The sequence below is a fragment of the Mixophyes fleayi genome, chromosome 11 (assembly GCF_038048845.1).
Source record: "Mixophyes fleayi isolate aMixFle1 chromosome 11, aMixFle1.hap1, whole genome shotgun sequence".
Taxonomy (NCBI): domain Eukaryota; kingdom Metazoa; phylum Chordata; class Amphibia; order Anura; family Limnodynastidae; genus Mixophyes; species Mixophyes fleayi.
The window spans coordinates 1,546,450-1,560,533 of record NC_134412.1 but is presented as its reverse complement, the minus strand read 5'-3'; the positions used below and the strand labels follow the sequence as shown (position 1 = coordinate 1,560,533).

The following is a 14,084-nucleotide window of genomic DNA, read 5'->3' as shown; positions in this document are numbered from 1 at the left end:
GTCACAGGCTGGTAATATACACAGTGCTGCACGTCACAGGCTGGTAATATACACAGTGTGGTATGTCACAGGCCAGCAGTACACACAGTGCTGCACGTCACAGGCTGGTAATATACACAGTGCTGCACGTCACAGGCTGGTAATATACACAGTGCTGCACGTCACAGGCTGGTAATATACACAGTGTGGTATGTCACAGGCCAGCAGTACACACAGTATTACACGTCACAGGCCGCCAGTATACACAGTGCTGCACGTCACAGGCTGGTAATATACACAGTGCTGCATGTCACAGGCCAGCAGTACACACAGTATTACACGTCACAGGTTGCCAGTATACACAGTGCTGCACGTCACAGGCCGGCAGTATACACAGTGCTGCACGTCACAGGCCGGCAGTATACACAGTGCTGTATGTCACAGGTTGCCAGTATACACAGTGCTGCACGTCACAGGCCAGCAGTATACACAGTGCTGCACGTCACAGGCCAGCAGTACACACAGTATTACACGTCACAGGCCGGCATGATACACAGTGCTGTATGTGGCAGTACAGTTCCATGTGACATACTATTAATATATTGGAAAGGAGACGGTTGATACACGATGCGCAGTGCAGGGGCTGAATGTTTGTGTATAAGTTGCAGGTCCAGAACTTTCCCCATATAGACAATTAACTACTCAGAACATTGATCAATAATCTGATCTAAACTGTATTTATGTGAGATCCTTATGTTCCCTTGTACTGTAGAACATACTGTACACTGATAAAACTATAATTCATACTCATTTACTGTTCCAATTCCCTCCTTACTGGTCTTCCCAGAATCAGACTCTCACCCTACCATCTATTTTACACACTGCAGCTAGATTGATTTTCCTTGAAAAACCTTCCTCCACTACCGATCCCTCTGTCAGTCTCTACATTGTGCCTGGTTATTACTGAACCCAATATAAAATACCTCTACTAGCATACAAGGCCGTCAACACTGCAGCAACAGACATCTCACTTGTCTCACAATCTCCCACCCGACCCGTCAGCTCTGCGCAGGTTCTGCGTCTCTCATCCACACTCACCGCTCGCCCCATTCCCGGTTACAGGACTTCCTGTGACTGCGCCCACTCTGCGAAATTCCCTCCCTCGTACAAGACTTTCCGCAGCTCCAAACCATCCAGACTCTTATCTGTAACATGTAACGTTAGTGCCACAAATCCTCGGTCTGATTATTGATCTTCGTATTACTCTAAAATGGAGCCAAATCCAACCACAGAGCACACGTTGTACAAATTACGTTAACGGAAATACAAGATCCTCTCCTCTCTTACCCCAGGGCTGTCTGACCCCTCTCAGCCCTATCTTGACGCTGTGTTAGACAACATAACATGGAATAAAATATTCAGATATATCTTTAGACAGAACCAGTGGAACTCACACACTGCGCCCTCGTCATAGGATGGAAACACCACAATTATTATGCAGACATTGGATAATATTGTACTTACTGGCTTGAATCCAGGGCTTCCAGCCGGGTGTAGTGGATGCAGAGAGCGTAGGGAACACACATCTAACTGTATAGAATATTAAATTACAGCCCTCTCCCACCTGCAGCCAGAGGGTAATTACAGAGACTCCCGGAGGTATAATGTTTACAACAGCAGCTCATATGCTGAGGAACAAGCTGTGTTTGAACAGTCAACTGCCTGACACAGCTTCCTGCTAACAACACAAACTTTGCCCTGTGAGTCTACATCTGTCTGTTCTAAAAGGGAGAATGTATCATCTACACCTGTCATACGGGACTGAGGGTGTCATCTACACCTGTCATACGGGACTGAGGGTGTCATCTACACCTATCATACGGGACTGAGGGTGTCATCTACACCTGTCATACGGGACTGAGGGTGTCATCTACACCTATCATACAGGACTGAGGGTGTCATCTACACCTATCATACGGGACTGAGGGTGTCATCTACACCTATCATACGGGACTGAGGGTGTCATCTACACCTGTCATACGGGACTGAGGGTGTCATCTACACCTGTCATACGGGACTGAGGGTGTCATCTACACCTGTCATACGGGACTGAGGGTGTCATCTACACCTGTCATACGGGACTGAGGGTGTCATCTACACCTGTCATACGGGACTGAGGGTGTCATCTACACCTGTCATACGGGACTGAGGGTGTCATCTACACCTCTCATACGGGACTGAGGGCGTCATCTACACCTGTCATACGGGACTGAGGGCGTCATCTACACCTGTCATACGGGACTGAGGGCGTCATCTACCCCTATCATACGGGACTGAGGGCGTCATCTACCCCTATCATACGGGACTGAGGGTGTCATCTACACCTGTCATACGGGACTGAGGGTGTCATCTACACCTGTCATACGGGACTGAGGGTGTCATCTACACCTGTCATACGGGACTGAGGGTGTCATCTACACCTATCATACGGGACTGAGGGTGTCATCTACACCTGTCATACGGGACTGAGGGTGTCATCTACACCTATCATACAGGACTGAGGGTGTCATCTACACCTATCATACGGGACTGAGGGTGTCATCTACACCTATCATACGGGACTGAGGGTGTCATCTACACCTGTCATACGGGACTGAGGGTGTCATCTACACCTGTCATACGGGACTGAGGGTGTCATCTACACCTGTCATACGGGACTGAGGGTGTCATCTACACCTGTCATACGGGACTGAGGGTGTCATCTACACCTGTCATACGGGACTGAGGGTGTCATCTACACCTGTCATACGGGACTGAGGGTGTCATCTACACCTGTCATACGGGACTGAGGGTGTCATCTACACCTGTCATACGGGACTGAGGGTGTCATCTACACCTGTCATACGGGACTGAGGGTGTCATCTACACCTGTCATACGGGACTGAGGGCGTCATCTACACCTATCATACGGGACTGAGGGTGTCATCTACCCCTATCATACGGGACTGAGGGTGTCATCTACACCTGTCATACGGGACTGAGGGTGTCATCTACACCTGTCATACGGGACTGAGGGTGTCATCTACACCTGTCATACGGGACTGAGGGTGTCATCTACACCTATCATACGGGACTGAGGGTGTCATCTACACCTGTCATACAGGACTGAGGGTGTCATCTACACCTGTCATACGGGACTGAGGGTGTCATCTACACCTGTCATACGGGACTGAGGGTGTCATCTACACCTATCATACGGGACTGAGGGTGTCATCTACACCTATCATACGGGACTGAGGGTGTCATCTACACCTATCATACGGGACTGAGGGTGTCATCTATACCTATCATACGGGACTGAGGGTGTCATCTACACCTATCATACGGGACTGAGGGTGTCATCTACACCTATCATACGGGACTGAGGGTGTCATCTATACCTATCATAGAGAACAGAGGGTGTCATCTACACCTATCATACGGGACTGAGGGTGTCATCTACACCTGTCACAGGGGACTGAGGGTGTCATCTACACCTATCATAGAGGGCTGAGGGTGTCATATGGGACTGAGGGTGTCATCTACACCTGTCCTAGTTCCTCCCATCAGCAGCATATTATATTGTATATATAGTATATTACCTCCTACTTCCTCCCATCAGCAGTATATTATATTGTATATATAGTATATTACCTCCTACTTCCTCCCATCAGCAGTATATTATATTGTATATATAGTATATTACCTCCTACTTCCTCCCATCAGCTGTATATTATATTGTATATATAGTATATTACCTCCTACTTCCTCCCATCAGCAGCATATTATATTGTATATATAGTATATTACCTCCTCCCATCAGCAGTATATTATATTGTATATATAGTATATTACCTCCTACTTCCTCCCATCAGCTGTATATTATATATATATATATAGTATATTACCTCCTACTTCCTCCCATCAACAGTATATTATATTGTATATATATATATAGTATATTACCTCCTACTTCCTCCCATCAGCAGTCTATTATATTGTATATATAGTATATTACCTCCTACTTCCTCCCATCAACAGTATATTATATTGTATATATAGGACATTACCTCCTACTTCCTCCCATCAGCAGTATATTATATTGTATAAATAGTATAGTATATAATATTGTATATTACCTCCTTCTTCCTCCCATCAGCAGTATATTATATTGTATATATAGTATAGTATATAATATTGTATATATAGTATATTACCTCCTACTTCCTCCCATCAGCAGCATATTATATTGTGTATATATAGTATAGTATATTATATTGTATATATAGTATAGTACATTATATTGTATATATAGTATATTATATTGTATATATAGTATAGTACATTATATTGTATATATAGTATATTACCTCCTACATCCTCCAAGCTCAGCAGCACCCTCCGTCCTCTGCTCTCCTCCAGCTTGTAGCCTTCAGGCAGTAGACTGGGTTTAGGGTTTAACCCACAGCTACAGCTGTGACTGATGGGTTTCCCCCAGTGATAGGAGGGTCTGACTGCATATTTTGGGTGTCCGGTCTGGTGTTATAGATTTGGGGTGTCAGGTCTGGTGTTATAGATTTGGGGTGTCAGGTCTAGTGATACAGATTTGTGGGGTCTGGTGTTATAGATTTTGGGTGTCTGGTCTGGCAATATAGATTTGGGGTGTCCGGTCTGGTGTTATAGATTTGGGGTGTCAGGTCTGGTGTTATAGATTTGGGGTGTCAGGTCTGGTGTTATAGATTTGGGGTGTCAGGTCTGGTGTTATAGATTTGGGGTGTCAGGTCTAGTGATACAGATTTGTGGGGTCTGGTGTTATAGATTTTGGGTGTCTGGTCTGGTGTTATAGATTTGGGGTGTCAGGCCTGGTATTACAGATTTAGGGTGTCAGGTCTGGCAATATAGATTTGGGGTGTCCGGTCTGGTGTTATAGATTTGGGGTGTCCGGTCTGGTGTTATAGATTTGGGGTGTCCGGTCTGGTGTTATAGATTTGGGGTGTCAGGTCTGGTGTTATAGATTTGGGGTGTCAGGTCTGGTGTTATAGATTTGGGGTGTCAGGTCTGGTGTTATAGATTTGGGGTGTCAGGCCTGGTGATATAGATTTGGGGTGTCAGATCTGGTGTTATAGATTTGGGGTGTCAGGTCTAGTGTTATAGATTTGGGGTGTCCTGATTTCATTGCCTCCATCTTACTGTAGTCAAAGCATGCGCAGTAACGAGTTATCGGCTGGTTCAGAGCATGCGCAGTAACGAGCTATCAGCAGATTCTGAGCATGCGCAGTAGCGAGCAAACGGTGGCTTCTGAGCATGCGCAGTAACGAGCTATTAGCTGCCTCTGAGCATGCGCAGTGTCGAGCTATCGGTGGATTCTGAGCATGCGCAGTAGCGAGCTATCGGTGGATTCTGAGCATGCGCAGTAGCGAGCTATCGGTGGATTCTGTGGATTATCTTGACGCTGTGTTAGACAACATAACATGGAATAAAATATTCAGATATATCTTTAGACAGAACCAGTGGAACTCACACACTGCACCCTCGTCATACACCACAATTATTATGCAGACATTGGATAATATTGTACTTACTGGTTTGAATCCAGGGCTTCCAGCCGGGTGTAGTGGATGCAGAGAGCGTAGGGAACACACATCTAACTGTATAGTTAGATAAGGAGAGCGGAGGTATCTGAGGGACCCTAATATCACTGCTTTATCCTCCATCTTACTACACTCGGCCCCTAATATCACTACCTTATCCTCCATCTTACTACACCCGGACCCTGATATCACTGCCTCCATCTTACTACACTCGGCCCCTGATATCACTGCCTTATCCTCCATCTTACTAAACCCGGCCCCTAATATCACTCCCTTAACTTCCATCTTACTACACCCGACCCCTAATATCACTGCCTTACCTTCCATCTTACTACACCCGGCCCCTAATATCACTTCCTCATCCTCCATCTTACTACACCCGGACCCTGATAGCACTGCCTCCATCTTACTACACCCGGCCCCTAATATCACTGCCTTATCCTCCATCTTACTACACCCGGACCCTGATATCACTGCCTCCATCTTACTACACTCTGCCCCTAATATCACTACCTTATCCTCCATCTTACTACACCCGGCCCCTACTATCACTACCTTACCTTCCATCTTACTACACTCGGCCCCTAATATCACTACCTTATCCTCCATCTTACTACACCCGGACCCTGATATCACTGCCTCCATCTTACTACACTCGGCCCCTAATATCACTACCTTATCCTCCATCTTACTACACCCGGACCCTGATATCACTACCTCCATCTTACTACACTCGGCCCCTAATATCACTGCCTTATCCTCCATCTTACTACACCCGGCCCCTAATATATCACTCCCTTAACTTCCATCTTACTACGCCCGGCCCCTAATATCACTGCCTTACCTTCCATCTTACTACACCCGGCCCCTACTATCACTACCTTATCCTCCATCTTACTACACTCGGCCCCTAATATCACTACCTTATCCTCCATCTTACTACACCCGGACCCTGATATCACTGCCTCCATCTTACTACACTCGGCCCCTAATATCACTACCTTATCCTCCATCATACTACACCCGGCCCCTAATATCACTACCTTATCCTCCATCTTACTACACCCGGACCCTGATAGCTCTCCTTAACTTCCATCTTACTACACCCGGCGCCTAATATCACTGCCTTATCCTCCATCTTACTACACCCGGCCCCTAATATCACTCCCTTAACTTCCATCTTACTACACTCGGCCCCTAATATCACTCCCTTATCCTCCATCATACTACACCCGGCCCCTAATATCATTACCTTATCCTCCATCTTACTACACCCGGACCATGATAGCACTGCCTCCATCTTACTACACCCGGCCCCTAATATCACTGCCTTATCCTCCATCTTACTAAACCCGGACCGTGATATCACTACCATAGCTTCCATCTTACTACACTCGGCCCCTAATATCACTGCCTTTTCCTCCATCTTACTACACCCGGCCCCTACTATCACTACCTTACCTTCCATCTTACTACACCCGGACCCTGATATCACTGCCTCCATCTTACTACACTCTGCCCCTAATATCACTCCCTTAACTTCCATCTTACTACACCCGGCCCCTAATATCACTGCCTTACCTTCCATCTTCCTACACCCGGCCCCTAATATCACTGCCTTATCCTCCATCATACTACACTCGGCCCCTAATATCACTGCCTTATCCTCCATCTTACTACACCCGGACCCTGATATCACTCCCTTAACTTCCATCTTACTACACCCGGCCCCTAATATCACTGCCTTACCTTCCATCTTACTACACCCGGCCCCTAATATCACTGCCTTACCTTCCATCTTCCTACACCCGGCCCCTACTATCACTACCTTATCCTCCATCATACTACACTCGGCCCCTAATATCACTGCCTTATCCTCCATCTTACTACACCCGGACCCTGATATCACTCCCTTAACTTCCATCTTACTACACCCGGCCCCTAATATCACTGCCTTACCTTCCATCTTACTACACCCGGCCCCTAATATCACTGCCTTATCCTCCATCTTACTACACCCGGACCCTGATAGCACTGCCACCATCTTACTACACCCGGCCCCTAATATCACTGCCTTATCCTTCATCTTACTACACCCGGACCCTGATATCACTGCCTCCATCTTACTAAACTCGGCCCCTAATATCACTACCTTATCCTCCATCTTACTACACCCGGCCCCTAATATTACTCCCTTAACTTCCATCTTACTACACCCGGCCCCTAATATCACTCCCTTAACTTCCATCTTACTACACCCGGCCCCTAATATCACTCCCTTAACTTCCATCTTACTACACCCGGCCCCTAATATCACTGCCTTATCCTCCATCTTACTACACCCGGAACCTGATATCACTGCCTCCATCTTACTACACTCGGCCCCTAATATCAATGCCTTTTCCTCCATCTTACTACACCCGGCCCCTACTATCACTCCCTTAACTTCCATCTTACTACACCCGGCCCCTAATATCACTGCCTTATCCTCCATCTTACTACACTCGGCCCCTGATATCACTGCCTCCATCTTACTACACTCGGCCCCTAATATCACTACCTTATCCTCTATCTTACTACACCCGGACCCTGATATCACTGCCTCCATCTTACTACACTCGGCCCCTAATATCAATACCTTATCCTCCATCTTACTACACCCGGCCCCTATTATCACTCCCTTAACTTCCATCTTACTACACCCGGCCCCTAATATCACTCCATTATCCTCCATCTTACTACACCCGGCCCCTAATATCACTACCTTACCTTCCATCTTACTACACCCGGCCCCTTATATCACTGCCTTATCCTCCATCTTACTACACCCGGGCACTAATATCACTACCTTACCCTTCATCTTACTACACCGGCCCCTAATACCTTACCGCACCCGGACCCTGATTTCATTGCCTCCATCTTACTGTAGTCAAAGCATGCGCAGTAACGAGCTATCGGTGGATTCTGAGCATGCGCAGTAACGAGCTATCGGTGGATTCTGAGCATGCGCAGTAACGAGCTATCGGCTGTTTTTTTTTTTGAGCATGCGCAGTAGCGAGCTGAAGGTGGATTCTGAGCATGCGCAGTAGCGAGCTGACGGCTGAATTTGAGCATGCGCAGTAACGAGCTATCAGCTGACTTTTTTTTTTTTTTTTTTTTGAGCATGCGCAGTAGCGAGCACAGGTGGATTCTGAGGATGCGCAGTAGCGAGATATCGGCTTTTTCTGAGCATGCGCAGTAGCGAGCTGACGGCTGAATTTGAGCATGCGCAGTAACGAGCTATCGGTGGATTTTGAGCATGCGCAGTAAAGAGATATCGGCTGATTTTTGAGCATGCGCAGTAGCGAGCACAGGTAAATTCTGAGCATGCGCAGTAGGAGCGACCGGTGGATTCTGAGCATGCGCAGTAGCGAGCGACCGGTGGATTCTGAGCATGCGCAGTAGCGAGCTATCGGCTGATTTTTGAGCATGCGCAGTAGCGAGCTACCGGTGGATTCTGAGCATGCGCAGTAGCGAGTACAGGTGGATTCTGAGCATGCGCAGTAGCGAGCACAGGTGGATTCTGAGCATGCGCAGTAGCGAGCTATCGGCTGAATTTGAGCATGCGCAGTAACGAGCTATCGGTGGATTCTGAGCATGCGCAGTAGCGAGCACAGGTGGGCTCTGAGCATGCGCAGTAGCGACCGAACGATGGATTCTGAGCATGCGCAGTAGCGAGCTATCGGTGGATTCTGAGCATGCGCAGTAGCGAGCTATCGGTGGATTCTGAGCATGCGCAGTAGCGAGCTACCGGTAGATTCTGAGCATGCGCAGTAGCGAGCTATCGGTGGATTCTGAGCATGCGCAGTAGTGAGCATCGGTTGATTCTGAGCATGCGCAGTAGCGAGCTATCGGCATATTCTGAGCATGCGCAGTAGCGAGCATAGGTGGATTCTGAGCATGCGCAGTAGCGAGCACAGGTGGATTCTGAGCATGCGCAGTAGCGAGCACAGGTGGATTCTGAGCATGCGCAGTAGCGAGCACAGGTGGATTCTGAGCATGCGCAGTAGCGAGCTACTAGTGGATTCTGAGCATGCGCAGTAGTGAGCATCGGTTGATTCTGAGCATGCGCAGTAGCGAGCTATCGGCATATTCTGAGCATGCGCAGTAGCGAGCATAGGTGGATTCTGAGCATGCGCAGTAGCGAGCACAGGTGGATTCTGAGCATGCGCAGTAGCGAGCACAGGTGGATTCTGAGCTTGCGCAGTAGCGAGCACAGGTGGATTCTGAGCATGCGCAGTAGCGAGCTACTGGTGGATTCTGAGCATGCGCAGTAGCGAGCTACTGGTGGATTCTGAGCAAGCGCAGTAGCGAGCACAGGTGGATTCTGAGCATGCGCAGTAGCGAGCACAGGTGGATTCTGAGCTTGCGCAGTAGCGAGCACAGGTGGATTCTGAGCATGCGCAGTAGCGAGCTACTGGTGGATTCTGAGCATGCGCAGTAGCGAGCTACTGGTGGATTCTGAGCAAGCGCAGTAGCGAGCACAGGTGGATTCTGAGCAAGCGCAGTAGCGAGCACAGGTGGATTCTGAGCATGCGCAGTAGCGAGCACAGGTGGATTCTGAGCATGCGCAGTAGCGAGCACAGGTGGATTCTGAGCATGCGCAGTAGCGAGCTGACGGCTGAATTTGAGCATGCGCAGTAACGAGCTATCGGTGGATTCTGAGCATGCGCAGTAGCGAGCTATCGGTGGATTCTGAGCATGCGCAGTAGCGAGCTGACGGGGATTTTTTTGAGCATGCGCAGTAGCGAGCACAGGTGGATTCTGAGCATGCGCAGTAGCGAGCTACTGGTGGATTCTGAGCATGCGCAGTAGCGAGCTATCGGCATATTCTGAGCATGCGCAGTAGCGAGCATAGGTGGATTCTGAGCATGCGCAGTAGCGAGCACAGGTGGATTCTGAGCATGCGCAGTAGCGAGCACAGGTGGATTCTGAGCATGCGCAGTAGCGAGCATAGGTGGATTCTGAGCATGCGCAGTAGCGAGCACAGGTGGATTCTGAGCATGCGCAGTAGCGAGCACAGGTGGATTCTGAGCATGCGCAGTAGCGAGCTACCGGTGGATTCTGAGCATGCGCAGTAGCGAGCACAGGTGGATTCTGAGCATGCGCAGTAACGAGCACAGGTGGATTCTGAGCATGCGCAGTAGCGAGCACAGGTGGATTCTGAGCATGCGCAGTAGCGAGCACAGGTGGATTCTGAGCATGCGCAGTAGCGAGCTACCGGTGGATTCTGAGCATGCGCAGTAGCGAGTACAGGTGGATTCTGAGCATGCGCAGTAGCGAGCACAGGTGGATTCTGAGCATGCGCAGTAGCGAGCTACTGGTGGATTCTGAGCATGCGCAGTAGCGAGCTATCGGCATATCCTGAGCATGCGCAGTAGCGAGCTCAGGTGGATTCTGAGCATGCGCAGTAGCGAGCTATCGGCTGAATTTGAGCATGCGCAGTAACGAGCTATCGGTGGATTCTGAGCATGCGCAGTAGCGAGCACAGGTGGATTCTGAGCATGCGCAGTAGCGAGCTATCGGCATATTCTGAGCATGCGCAGTAGCGAGCACAGGTGGATTCTGAGCATGCGCAGTAGCGAGCTATCGGTGGATTCTGAGCATGCGCAGTAGTGAGCATCGGTGGATTCTGAGCATGCGCAGTAGCGAGCTACCGGTAGATTCTGAGCATGCGAAGTAGCGAGCACAGGTGGATTCTGAGCATGCGCAGTAGCGAGCTACCGGTGGATTCTGAGCATGCGCAGTAGCGAGCACAGGTGGATTCTGAGCATGCGCAGTAGCGAGCACAGGTGGATTCTGAGCATGCGCAGTAGCGAGCACAGGTGGATTCTGAGCATGCGCAGTAGTGAGCTATCGGTGGATTCTGAGCATGCGCAGTAGTGAGCATCGGTTGATTCTGAGCATGCGCAGTAGCGAGCTATCGGCATATTCTGAGCATGCGCAGTAGCGAGCACAGGTGGATTCTGAGCATGCGCAGTAGCGAGCACAGGTGGATTCTGAGCATGCGCAGTAGCGAGCACAGGTGGATTCTGAGCATGCGCAGTAGCGAGCACAGGTGGATTCTGAGCATGCGCAGTAGTGAGCTATCGGTGGATTCTGAGCATGCGCAGTAGCAAGCTACCGGTGGATTCTGAGCATGCGCAGTAGCGAGCACAGGTGGGCTCTGAGCATGCGCAGTAGCGACCGACCGATGGATTCTGAGCATGCGCAGTAGCGAGCACAGGTGGGCTCTGAGCATGCGCAGTAGCGACCGAACGATGGATTCTGAGCATGCGCAGTAGCGACCGAACGGTGGATTCTGAGCATGCGCAGTAGCGAGCTATCGGTGGATTCTGAGCATGCGCAGTAGCGACCGAACGGTGGATTCTGAGCATGCGCAGTAGCGAGCACAGGTGGATTCTGAGCATGCGCAGTAGCGAGCTATCGGTGGATTCTGAGCATGCGCAGTAGTGAGCATCGGTGGATTCTGAGCATGCGCAGTAGCGAGCATAGGTGGATTCTGAGCATGCGCAGTAGCGAGCATCGGTGGATTCTGAGCATGCGCAGTAGTGAGCATCGGTGGATTCTGAGCATGCGCAGTAGTGAGCATCGGTGGATTCTGAGCATGCGCAGTAGCGAGCACAGGTGGATTCTGAGCATGCGCAGTAGCGAGCACAGGTGGATTCTGAGCATGCGCAGTAGTGAGCATCGGTGGATTCTGAGCATGCGCAGTAGTGAGCATCGGTAGATTCTGAGCATGCGCAGTAGCGAGCTACCGGTGGATTCTGAGCATGCGCAGTAGCGAGCTACCGGTGGATTCTGAGCATGCGCAGTAGCGAGCACAGGTGGATTCTGAGCATGCGCAGTAGCGAGCTATCGGCATATTCTGAGCATGCGCAGTAGCGAGCACAGGTGGATTCTGAGCATGCGCAGTAGTGAGCATCGGTGGATTCTGAGCATGCGCAGTATCGAGCACAGGTGGATTCTGAGCATGCGCAGTAGCGAGCACAGGTGGATTCTGAGCATGCGCAGTAGCGAGCACAGGTGGATTCTGAGCATGCGCAGTAGCGAGCACAGGTGGATTCTGAGCATGCGCAGTAGCGAGCACAGGTGGATTCTGAGCATGCGCAGTAGCGAGCACAGGTGGATTCTGAGCATGCGCAGTAGCGAGCACAGGTGGATTCTGAGCATGCGCAGTAGTGAGCTATCGGTGGATTCTGAGCATGCGCAGTAGCAAGCTACCGGTGGATTCTGAGCATGCGCAGTAGCGAGCACAGGTGGGCTCTGAGCATGCGCAGTAGCGACCGACCGATGGATTCTGAGCATGCGCAGTAGCGAGCACAGGTGGGCTCTGAGCATGCGCAGTAGCGACCGAACGATGGATTCTGAGCATGCGCAGTAGCGACCGAACGGTGGATTCTGAGCATGCGCAGTAGCGAGCTATCGGTGGATTCTGAGCATGCGCAGTAGCGACCGAACGGTGGATTCTGAGCATGCGCAGTAGCGAGCACAGGTGGATTCTGAGCATGCGCAGTAGCGAGCTATCGGTGGATTCTGAGCATGCGCAGTAGTGAGCATCGGTGGATTCTGAGCATGCGCAGTAGCGAGCATAGGTGGATTCTGAGCATGCGCAGTAGCGAGCACAGGTGGATTCTGAGCATGCGCAGTAGCGAGCACAGGTGGATTCTGAGCATGCGCAGTAGTGAGCATCGGTGGATTCTGAGCATGCGCAGTAGTGAGCATCGGTAGATTCTGAGCATGCGCAGTAGCGAGCTACCGGTGGATTCTGAGCATGCGCAGTAGCGAGCTACCGGTGGATTCTGAGCATGCGCAGTAGCGAGCACAGGTGGATTCTGAGCATGCGCAGTAGCGAGCTATCGGCATATTCTGAGCATGCGCAGTAGCGAGCACAGGTGGATTCTGAGCATGCGCAGTAGTGAGCATCGGTGGATTCTGAGCATGCGCAGTATCGAGCTACCGGTGGATTCTGAGCATGCGCAGTAGCGAGCACAGGTGGGCTCTGAGCATGCGCAGTAGCGACCGATCGATGGATTCTGAGCATGCGCAGTAGCGACCGAATGATGGATTCTGAGCATGCGCAGTAGCGAGCACAGGTGGATTCTGAGCATGCGCAGTAGTGAGCATCGGTGGATTCTGAGCATGCGCAGTAGCGAGCTACCGGTGGATTCTGTGCATGCGCAGTAGCGAGCACAGGTGGGCTTTGAGCATGCGCAGTAGCGACCGACCGATGGATTCTGAGCATGCGCAGTAGCGACCGAACGATGGATTCTGAGCATGCGCAGTAGCGACCGAACGGTGGATTCTGAGCATGCGCAGTAGCGAGCACAGGTGGATTCTGAGCATGCGCAGTAGTGAGCATCGGTGGATTCTGAGCATGCGCAGTAGCGAGCTACCGGTAGATTCTGAGCATGCGAAGTAGTGAGCATCGGTGGA

The 14,084-nt window shown here is 50.3% G+C and overlaps 1 protein-coding gene across 3 annotated transcripts in view; it reads right to left on the bottom strand.

The window, feature by feature from the left end:
* LOC142107105 (tyrosine-protein kinase STYK1-like) overlaps positions 1-14,084 on the bottom strand; it is a 66,788-nt gene that overhangs the window by 24,392 nt on the left and 28,312 nt on the right. The window contains exon 2 of one of the 3 annotated variants that reach the window (XM_075190272.1): positions 4,389-5,132. The gene's annotated coding sequence lies outside the window, so the exon portion shown is untranslated. Of the gene's footprint in view, positions 1-1,503; positions 2,069-4,388; positions 5,191-14,084 lie in introns of those variants that run through there. The other 2 variants (XM_075190271.1, XM_075190270.1) reach the window with 2 other exon arrangements.